The following is an 11,123-nucleotide window of genomic DNA, read 5'->3' as shown; positions in this document are numbered from 1 at the left end:
GCCCTGTGGGATAGACCTTTCCTGTTGGCCTTCTATGCTATCTCGGGCTGGAAATCTCTTTCACTCTGTCGTTCTATGGCTTCTGCTGTTCTAGAATTTGTTGAGAATCATTTTTATAGGCATGTTATGGGCTGTGGGGGAAGAGCTAGAGTATGTTTGTCTTTCTACTCCTCCATCTTGGCTCTGTTCCCTTTATCTCCTATTTTCATGAAAAGATCACCTTTTGACTTCTAATACGTTACTTAACCTTCACAAGCAACATTCTAAGTGCTCATTTCTGAGTCTCATACACTGTAAATCAATCAGATGTCAGAAACCAGAAGCATCTTGTTGTGATTAGTATCCAAATGCTAATTACCAACTTTCCACCTTTCCCCAAGGACCAATCAGCATCTAGACCAAGTACATTCTCTGGGGTTGACGTTTCATTTGCTCCCTTTCAAAGGTATGGACTCAGAGGACTTTTGTTGTTCATTCATTATTTAAACATGGTCAACACTTTGTGACCCTGTTTGGGGTTTTCTGAGTAAATACAATGGAAGGATTCGCGATTATCTTCTCCAGCTCATTTTACAGATGAAGAAACAGAGGTAAATAGGGTGAAGAGGCTTTCCCAGGATCGTACAGTAAGTGTCTGAGGACATATTTGAATCCAGGAGGATGAGACTTCCAGACTCCTGGCATTTTATCCATTATACCAGTTAGCTGCACCCATGGTGACACTTTCATACTAATCTCTGCTCTGAACAACACACCTGAAGGAAAAAGTGTTAAGTGATTTTCCCAAGGTCACACATATTGTTCCTGAGGCCAGTAAACCATAGAGTACCTATTGAGTCATGCAGGACAATTGTAACTTTGCAGTGTTTGTAACCTTTTCTTATTAAGTGATGATAGAGGTCACTCACAGGCTCTCAAATCCATTGGCACAGTATTCAAGATTCTCTTTAGGCCTCACTCTCCCCCATTGTCATATAACTGCTGCTTCAACAGAATGAAATCAGGCCAGATAACTGAAAAGTTGAGTCTCAGCTGGGAGGTACATGAGGCTCAAAGTGACTCAACCTACCTGAGCAAAAGCAAACTCTTCTTAGAAATACCTGAGGTATTCTGGGTGAATTTGGGTGGATGACTTATACCTTTCTGGCAAATTGAGACCTTTCTCCCTGAAGCATTTCTCTAATCCCTTTCAAAGAAGCAAGAGTAACTTGGGTAAATGTCTCCAGAGAAAAGTCATCATTGGCAAAATCATATTAACTGTGAACTTGAGTTTGGATTGGGTGATGTTATTCCATTTGCTTTTTACTTTTATTTCGAATTTGTTTACGTGAAGAATTTTGTGGTGTTCACCAGGGATCTAATATGTTGGTTTCATCACTGATCATATTTTATCTTACACAGATCGAATTGAACTAGTCACTAGTCAATGAATGAACAACAACGAACTGTCAGATTTTAGAGGAAACAGACTAGGTGTTAGACGTCATGGACCTTAACTATCTCATAGGAATATGAGGAATCTGAGGCCAACAATATGACAGTATGGGTTAGTGTTAGAGGTATGGTTGAAACAAAATGAATATGATTCCTAGGACAAATGTAGATCACTTATATCATAATTTGTAATAAGCAACTCTCAATAATTCATAGAATTTTAGGTCATTTTGAAGAATGCCTTTGTTCTCCTTAGTGCCTTCTCACTATATATGTTTATCATGTATGCATGTGTGTATCTATGCATATATACATTTTATATGTACATGTGTGCATGCGTATATATGTGAGTACACATATATGTGTGCATATATGTATGTTTGTATAAATATATTAGGCAATCTATGTATATGTCAAGTCCCATTATGCTTATAAATTATATGATTTTTTAGGGTGCTCCCTCCACTGTAAGGATATTTATTCCCCCCCTTTTTCTTGGGTTATGGTTATTATTGTTCAGTCATTCCATCATCTTTGAATATTCATAACCACTTTGACCATAGTGTGCAAGACCCTTCTATTGTACACTATCTCCCAAATTACGTCTTAGTTGATATCCCTTGCCTCAACATCACTATTCATCCTTCTCTTCTTCTGCTGTTCCCTTTTTTGTTGGCCTTCCATTTTTTCCAACGTCGGGTCCTTTTCCAGTAAATCCTGTCTTCTCATTATGTTCTCAAAGCATTTAGGCTTCAGCTTTAATATTTGACTATCCAGTGAATAGTGTGAATTAAGTTCCTTAAGTTTTGACTGACTTATTATCCTTGTTATCCAAGAGATTCTCAAAAGTCTTCTCCAGGATGACAATTCAAAAGCACTGATTCTACAGGACTCATCTTCACTCCAAGTTCAATTCCCTTAGCCATACATTTCTCTTAAAAAAACTATAGCTTTGACTTCACTGGCCTTTGTTGGCAAGATGATGTCTCTGCTTTTTAATATTATTTCCAGGTTTATCATAACTTTTCTTCTAAAGATCAATTGTATTATATCTGCCTATAAAATCCCTACAAAGATCCCTATGTTTGAGTCCAAGAATAGAAAATTGAGAACTGCCTCCATTTCTTCTCCCTCTTTTTGCCAGGGAGTGATGGAATCAGTAGAGAAAATCTTGGATTTATTGATGTTAAGTTTCAAGTCAGCTTTTATGGTCTCCTTTTTCATCCTCATCAATATATTTCTTAATTCCTCTTCACTTTCTTTTTTTTAATTTATTTATTTAACTTTTAACATTCCTTTTCACAAAATTTTGGGTTCCAAATTTTCTCCCCTTTTGTCCCCTCCTCCCACCCCAAAACACCGAGCATTCTAATTGCCCCCATCACCAATCTGCTCTCTCTTCTATCATCCCTCTCTGCCCTTCTCTCCATCTTCCCTTTTGTCCTATAAGGCCAAATAACTTTCTATACCCCTTTACCTGTATTTCTTATTTCCTAGTGGCAAGAACAGTACTCGACAGTTGTTCCTAAAACTTTGAGGTCCAACTTCTCTTCCTCACTCCCTCCCCACTCCTTCCCTTTGGAAGGCAAGCAATTCAATATAGGCCAAATCTGTGTAGTTTTGCAAATGATTTCCATAATAGCCGTGTTGTCTAAAACTAACTATATTTCCCTCCATCCTATCCTGTCCCCCATTACTTCTGTTCTCTCCTTTGAGTCTGTCCCTCCCCATGAGTGTCGACGTCAAATTTCTCCCTCCTCCCCATGCCCTCCCTTCCATCATCCCCCCCCCACTGTGCTTATCCCTTTATCCCCCACTTTCCTATACTGTAAGATAGGTTTTCATACCAAAATGAGTGTGCATTTTATTTCTTCCTTCAGTGGAATGTGATGAGAGTAAGCTTCATGTTTTTCTCTCACCTCCCCTCTTTATCCCTCCACTAATAAGTCTTTTGCTTGCTTCTTTTATGAGAGATAATTTGCCCCATTCCATTTCTCCCTTTTTCCTCCCAATATATTTCTTTCCCACTGCTTGATTTCATTTTTTAAGATATGATCCCATCCTCTACAATTCACTCTGTGCACTCTGTCTCTGTGTGTGTGTGTGTTCGTGTGCATGTGTGTGTGTGAAATTCCACCCAGTACCCAGATACTGAACAGTTTCAAGAGTTACAAATATTGTCTTTCCATGGAGGAATGTAAACAGTTCAACATTTGTAAGTCCCTTATGACTTCTCTTTGCTGTTTACCTTTTTATGCTTCTCTTCATTCTTGTGTTTGAAAGTCAAATTTTCTTTTCAGCTCTGGTTTTTTCATCAAGAATGCCTGAAAGTCCTCTATTTCACTTTTTCCCCTGAAGTATTATACTCAGTTTTGCTGGGTAGGTGATTCTTGCTTTTAGTCCTAGTTCCTTTGACTTCTGGAATATCCTATTCCATTCCCTTCGATCCCTTAATGTAGAAGCTGCTAGATCTTGTGTTATCCTGATTGTATTTCCACAATACTTGAATTGTTTCTTTCTAGCTGCTTGCAATATTTTCTCCTTGACCTGGGAACTCTGGAATTTGGCCACAATGTTCCTAGGAGTTTCTCTTTTTGGATCTCTTTCAGGCGGTGATCTGTGGATTCCTTGAATACTTATTTTGCCCTCTGGTTCTAGAATCTCAGGGCAGTTTTCCTTGATAATTTCATGAAAGATGATGTCTAGGCTCTTTTTTTGATCAAGGCTTTCAGGTAGGCCCATAATTTTCAAATTGTCTCTCCTGGATCTATTTTCCAGGTCAGTTGTTTTTCCAATAAGATGTTTCACATTATCTTCCATTTTTTCATTCTTTTGTTTTTGTTTTGTGATTTCTTGGTTTCTCATAAAGTCATTAGCCTCCATCTGTTCCATTATAATTTTGAAAGAACTATTTTCTTCAGTGAGCTTTTGAATCTCCTTTTCCATTTGGCTAATTCTGCTTTCGAAAGCATTCTTCTCCTCATTGGCTTTTTGAACCTCTTTTGCCAATTGAGTTAGCCTATTTATCAAGGTGTTATTTTCTTAAGCATTTTTTTGGGTCTCCTTTAGCAGGATGTTTCCTTGTTTTTCATGCTTTGCTTGCATGTCTCACATTTCTCTTCCCAGTTTTTCCTTCACCTCTCTAACTTGATTTTCAAAATCGTTTTTGAGCTCTTCCATGGTCTGAGCTCATTGAGTGGGCTGGGAAACAGAAGCCTTGACTTTTGTGTCTTTCCTTGATGGTAGGCATTCTCCTTCCTCATCAGAAAGAAAGGGAGGAAATACCTGTTCACCAAGAAAGTAACCTTCTATAGTCTTATTTCTTTTCCCTTTTCTGGGCATTTTCTCAGCCAGTGACTTGACTTCTGAGTATTCTCTTCACACGCACCTCGCCTCCAGATACTCCCAGCCAGCGCTTGGGGTCTGATATTCAAATGCTGCTTCCCAGCCTAAGGGCTTTGGGCGGAGGCAGGGCTGCTATTCAGTGTGAGACTAAGTTCAGGTGCTCAGGTAGGGGCAGGGCCGCCTCACAGGCTCAGTTCACTCAGGGGGCTTATGCAGAGACCTTCAACAATGGATCTGGGCTCCTGCCTCCTTGAGGAGCCCTGATCTGCTCCCACCTCCACTGCAACTTCCCGAGGGGGCCTGACTTATGGGGGCACCCCACTCCCTTTTCAATAAGCCTAGAAGACCCTCTCACCCAACTTTGGGGCCCGTGGGTGGAGGGACATGTGCGGCTGCTGGAGATTCTGTCCCTGAAGCTTGCTCAGATTTTCTTTTCTTGGTGCCGCGCAGCCAAGGCAGAGCTGGGCTCTGCTCTGGGTCCGCAGCGTGAAGGACCTTTTGTGAGACGTTTTCAGGTCCCTCTAGAAGAGAAATCTCCTCTGCTCCATTGTTCTGTGGCTTCTGCTGCTCCAGAATTTGTTGGGAGTTCTTTGTTACAGGTATGTTATGGACTGTGGGTTGGGAGCTAGCGTATGTGTGTCTTTCTACTCCGCCATCTTGGCTCCGCACCCCTCTTCACTTTCTTCTCTCAGAGTAGTATTATCTGCGTATCTGAGACTGTTTATATTTCTCCTGGCAAGGAGAATTTAAGTTTAATTCAAGCTTTTGGTTCATCCAGCCTTCCATTTGTATGATATACTCTTCATATAAGTTAAATAAGTGAGATGACAGTAAGCTTAATTAACTGATTCACCTTTTTTATTAAAATAATTTATAATTTCTTTCCAACTTTTTGACATTTATTTAAATCAGCAGAACCTGAATTCAAAGATGAAATAGGCCAAATGTTCTCAATATCATTGTTCTCAATTTGCTGAGGTACATTGGGCAGCTAAGTGGCACAGTGAATAGAATACTGGACCAAGAAGTAAGTAAGGCTCATCTTCCTGAGTTTAAAAAAACAAAAACTGACCTCAGACACTTAGTAGCTGTATAACCTTGTGCAAGCCTCTTCCCACTGTTTTTCTCCATTTCCTTATCTGCAAAATCATCTGGAGAAGGAAATAGCAAATTATCCCAGTATCTTTGCCAAGAAAGCCCCAAACAGGATCATGAAGAGTCAAACATGATTGAAAAATGACTGAACAATAGATCTAAGGTAATATAAGATAATATAAGGATTTATTTTTTATTATGTAAGAAATGCTGCCATTTTCATCATACTTGAAGCTTCCCAAATCTTTTCTTTGTTGCTACAACAGCTGTGTGAGCTGTTGCAAAATGTGTTCAAGAGTCAAGAACAGAATTCTCCCAGTCTAGAATCTCGAAATTCATTCAATGTTTATAAGCTTTTCCTGGAGATACTACAAATCTTACTGATTTCCTTGAGCACAGCTTCTCAGCTTCCATTCAGACATCCTCCATTAATATACTGCTATTTCCAAATGGGATAAAAACATGTCATTGGGAAGGAAAACTGTACAATGGAGAGACCTACATTTGAGCAAGGGTAAGATCTAGTCTGAGATACCAAGAGAATGTGCAATTAGTCTCATTGCATGACCTTACTTGACCCTTTTCTCCTTGAAATATTTTTTAGCCCACTCCAAAGAATAAAGAGTCATTTAGGCAGATGTCTCCAGGGAGAAATAATAATTGGTGGAATAATCTTTACTAGAAACTTTGATTCCATTTCAGATACTATGAATTTTGTTTATGTAGTATTAATTCATTTATTTAATTTCAAATATGTTTATTTGGTATATTATGCTTGTGCTTCAGTTGGCATCATCAGGTTTGGAAACACTGCTTTAAGCTGCATCATTAACTTAGAACGAGTCTTGAAATACATAAAACAATGCAGAAAAGACTTTCAAACTTCTAATCCATTCAATTAAAATGGACATTTGTTAGGCAATTTAATAAGTGCTAAGAAGATATAAATGAACACTTCCCTCCCTTCAAGGAGCCTATATTCTATTGTGTGGAAAACAGCATGGGAGTGCACACAAATATGCGTATTCTCAGAGCTTCATACAGAGCTTATTAAATCCTAGTGAACTGACTTATTTGACTGACTCACTAACTATGCAAAAAAGGTTAAAAAGTTTCAAAGTTATTAAATGGCTTTGAAAGAAAGGAAAATTGCATTTGAGAGAATCACAGACTACTTCCCAGGTATGATAGAAGCATGTATAGTATAATTTTACCCCCCCAAACACACACACACCCCTCCTATCTGTGTCTAATGTTGTCTATGGTCTCCATCTCTACAACAGGGTGGAAGAGGGAAGAAAAAATTTTCTTGATGACTTTATTGTGTATTTAAAAGGAATAGGAAGTTGTACATAGATTTGTACAAAGTAGATTTGCAGTTTCTTGTACAATAATTTTTTTATTATACTGTTATGGAAATGTTTGCTTCATTACATAAATTTAAAATACATTCATGTTTTTAAAAACTGTTTTAAAAAAGGAGAGAGGAGATGAAACAGAACATGAAAGGAAAAGCCAGAAAAACACTTTGGCTGGACCACTGAGTCTGTAAAGGGAATGATATAAAGTAGATATAATATAAATTATAAAGCAATAATAATAAAACTGGAAAGCCAAATTAATGTCAATTTGTTTGCAAAGCAAAAGGCTCAGATTTCAATCGTGAATGAATGAGGAGCCGCAGGATTTCATAGAGGAGTGGCATGTTGTGATCAGACCGAGATTTGAGGAATATTCCTAATGCACTAGGAAATATGAAGACACTATGTTCATTTGGGTTTTTCTCTGCTAAAATCTCCACCGAAGATGGTATTTTTATGGCAATTTCATTACTGCTAACAAAAAAGCTGATATGAAATAAGGTTAAAATGTACAACAAATCTACAGTGTTGGCATAATTTTATTTTTTATCCCATTCTTGTCCTTCATGTAAAAACTAAGACTTTGGCACCCTAGACACATCACTCATCTAATGTCTCCAAGTACAGGGTCACTTGGTTCCAATAAGTACAGTCTATGATCGATTTGAAACTCTATTCTTCAGGGGACTTTTCCTGAGAACATTCCTCAAAGATGCTTTAACATCTCTGTTTCTCAGACTACAGATGAGTGGGTTCAGCACAGGACTCACAAAAGTGTAGAATACAGCTATGACTTTGGATTCCTCAGCATTTTAATCAGTGGGTGGTCTCACATACATGCATAAGAAAGTCCCATAAAACAAAATAACAGCCATCATGTGAGAACCACAGGTGGAGACGACCTTCTTCCTTCCCTCAGCAGAGCGAATACGGAGAATGGCTGCCAGGATGAATGCATAAGAAATGAGAATGATGGTAAGTGAGTTGGAGAGATTGAACCCAGCTGAGATGAACATGGCATGCTCTTTGACATAGGTACAGAGCAGGACAGCTTGATGAGAGGGGGATCAGCAAAGTAGAAGTGGTTAATGATGTTGGATCTACAGAAGGACAAGCGAAATGTCAGGATGGATTGGAGCAGGCCATCAGAGAAATCATAGACATAAGGAGAGGTGGCCAGACAGACGCACACTCTCCTGGTCATTTTCACACTGTAATGTAGTGGGCTGCAGATGGCAAAATAGCGGTCACAGGCCATGGCAGTCAACAGGGAAAGCTCAGTGAGCAGCAAAGCAATGAAAATATAACATTGCACAAAACAACCTAAAAAGGAAATGCTCTTTCATTCAGATAAGAAATTAGCTAGCATCTGGGGAGTTGCATTGGAGGAATAGCACAAGTCAACCATAGGCAAGTTAGTGAGGAAAAAGTACATGGGTATATGAAGGCGAGGCTCAAGTTTAATCAGCACGAGCATTCCAAGGTTTCCTAACAATATGACAATGTGGATTCCAAGGAAAACCAAAAACAAAGTATGCTGTAGCTCAGGCCGATCTGTAAATTCGAGAAGAATAAATTTGGTTACTCTACTGCTGTCATTTTGACTTGACGTTTCTATAGTTCCCTGTGGTCTTCTGTCTTCAAAGGAGACAAAGGAGAAATGAATCAAAGATCACGTGATATGGCTCTTTGCATTACACAGAATATTTTCTTCAAAACAGCCGTAGGCAGCATAGAGAGTGAAGGCTATTGTTATGATTTCACTGAGGTAACAGACCCGTGAGAAATAAAAGATCTGTCAAAAATTGTAATGTAAAAGCATCTGAAATTGCGTGTAATATTTTTTGTCACCAATTATAGTGTTAATTAACGGACACTTCAATTTCTTTTTGAAGAAATTTGCAAAATTCTCTTGTGCTTTATATTGTCATTCTCTCTTTCTATAGGCATATTTTCTAAACACACACATACATAGACACACACACCTACACATAAACACACATATAAAAAAGACAAAAATCCTAATATCTTGTTCTTAAGCAGCAAAATGTTGAATGGCTTTAAGAGTTTTGATTTGAGGATGTGATAGTTAGAAGGTATTATATATTCATTATTCAATAGCATTGTATGGTAAGCAAGGTATTTAATATAAGTGGCTTTATGTATGAAAATACACCCACAGTGTCCTAAACTGAGAAAGAAATTGTACGTGTTCAAATCTGGAATATCTTGTTCATTTCTATGAACAGTATTTTAGGAAGGGGAGTATACCTAGAATTCCCAATGACTTAATCATATGAACATCAACTCAAAGAATATTTAACTGGAGAAGAGAAAAATTTGGGGCACGATGATTGTATTCAATTACTTAAAAGACTAATATGTAGAAGTGACTTGTTACTAATTATAATGTTCTACTTCCGTTTCTTTTTTATTCCGTCTATATTAGTGAAGTGAATTTTAAAAATCCCTATCTTTTAGGATACTTAGAGTGAGGGATGAAGTAGTCCTTTTGGTATGGCTGATACTAGTCCCTAAACTTGGACTAGGCATATACTGGACTATGCTAAAATATAGTAATATATCCTTACAAGAATATGCAACAGCAGTGAAAGAAGGATCTGTACCATGGTTTGAGTGATTTTCTGATGAGGTTGTTCGAGTATGAGAAAGGGAGGAATTATAGCTTTAGCCTCATAGGAACAGGAGGAAGATCAATTTGCCTAAGAGAAGAAAAAATTCTGTATTTTCAGGAGAAAAATAGATATTTGACTCTGCAACTCTAATCTCTTGATTACTTAACCAAATCCTTGCAGCAGGTAAGGCATTTAAACTAGGTTTCTTCTAAATTATTCTTCCACCCCCAGAAAGTCACAAGTGAGGGAGCATTTTGGAGGAATATCTCCTTGTAATCCCCAATCTTTCCTTAGCAGGAAAGTGTCCCCACATCTCTCCCCTCAATTCAATGTAGAGGCAAGACTTCAGTTAATGGTGGATTTTCATAAGTAGCCTCAATACCAAAACTTCCTAGTGTAATGGAGAGAAATGAACTCGAGATTTAAAGTCAAATTGTCTCATTTCAAAACCCAGTTCACTGCCTGACATTCAGTAAAATACTTTGGCTCTGGGAGCCCCCTTCTCCTCTTTGTAAAAGGGGTACACTAATCCCTGTCTTACTCTTTTAACTATGTTTCACTCTATCCATAAAGGCAGCTGGAAACAATTGAAAGAGCATTCGATGTGCAGTGAGAAAGTCTGGCTTTGAGTCTTACTAGCTAGCTGCATGTCCATCAGGAAACCATTTATATTCTCCAAGCCTATTTCCTCATCTTTAAAATAAAGGAAGTTAGACTCAAATATTTCTGAGGTCTCAATCCGATAGTCCTGTGATGAAATGGAATCCTAAATAGGAATATATTCAATAATTCTAAAGCATTTTCTCAGTACCACCCCTGATTATTAACCATTGAGATGTGACATATTAATGTCACATTAATGATTCCACAGATTTCATCCTAATTATTACACAAATGTTCAACAAACCTTTGAGATCAACCATCTAAGCCCCTCATGTTACAGATGAATAAACTAAATCCCAGAGAGCTTAAGTAGTTTCTTTAAGGTTACAGATTGTTGCAGAGCCAGGATTCAAACCCAAATTCACTGCCCCCAAATTTTGTGTTTTCTGCACTAGATGGATTTGTCTGGATACATTACATTTGGTGAGAGCAAGGGAAGACAGAGGAACTACTTCAGTTGTAGCTTTATCTCCCAACATAAGCAGTTTCTTTTCCTTTTATGTAATATTTTCAAATATTCCTGTCATTACCGACCTAGTAACTAACACTTTGGCCACTCCTTCCTCAATTCTAGAGAAAATTTAAGATA

At 38.1% G+C, this 11,123-nt stretch overlaps 1 pseudogene; it reads right to left on the bottom strand.

Annotated features, from left to right (window-relative positions):
* Nucleotides 1-7,888: 7,888 nt before the first annotated feature.
* On the bottom strand, nt 7,889-10,794 carry LOC140522586 (olfactory receptor 5M11-like; annotated as a pseudogene).
* Nucleotides 10,795-11,123: the final 329 nt, after the last annotated feature.

Source organism: Notamacropus eugenii, chromosome 2 (assembly GCF_028372415.1).
Source record: "Notamacropus eugenii isolate mMacEug1 chromosome 2, mMacEug1.pri_v2, whole genome shotgun sequence".
NCBI classification, from domain to species: Eukaryota; Metazoa; Chordata; class Mammalia; order Diprotodontia; family Macropodidae; genus Notamacropus; species Notamacropus eugenii.
This window is presented reverse-complemented; position numbering and strand designations above follow the sequence as displayed.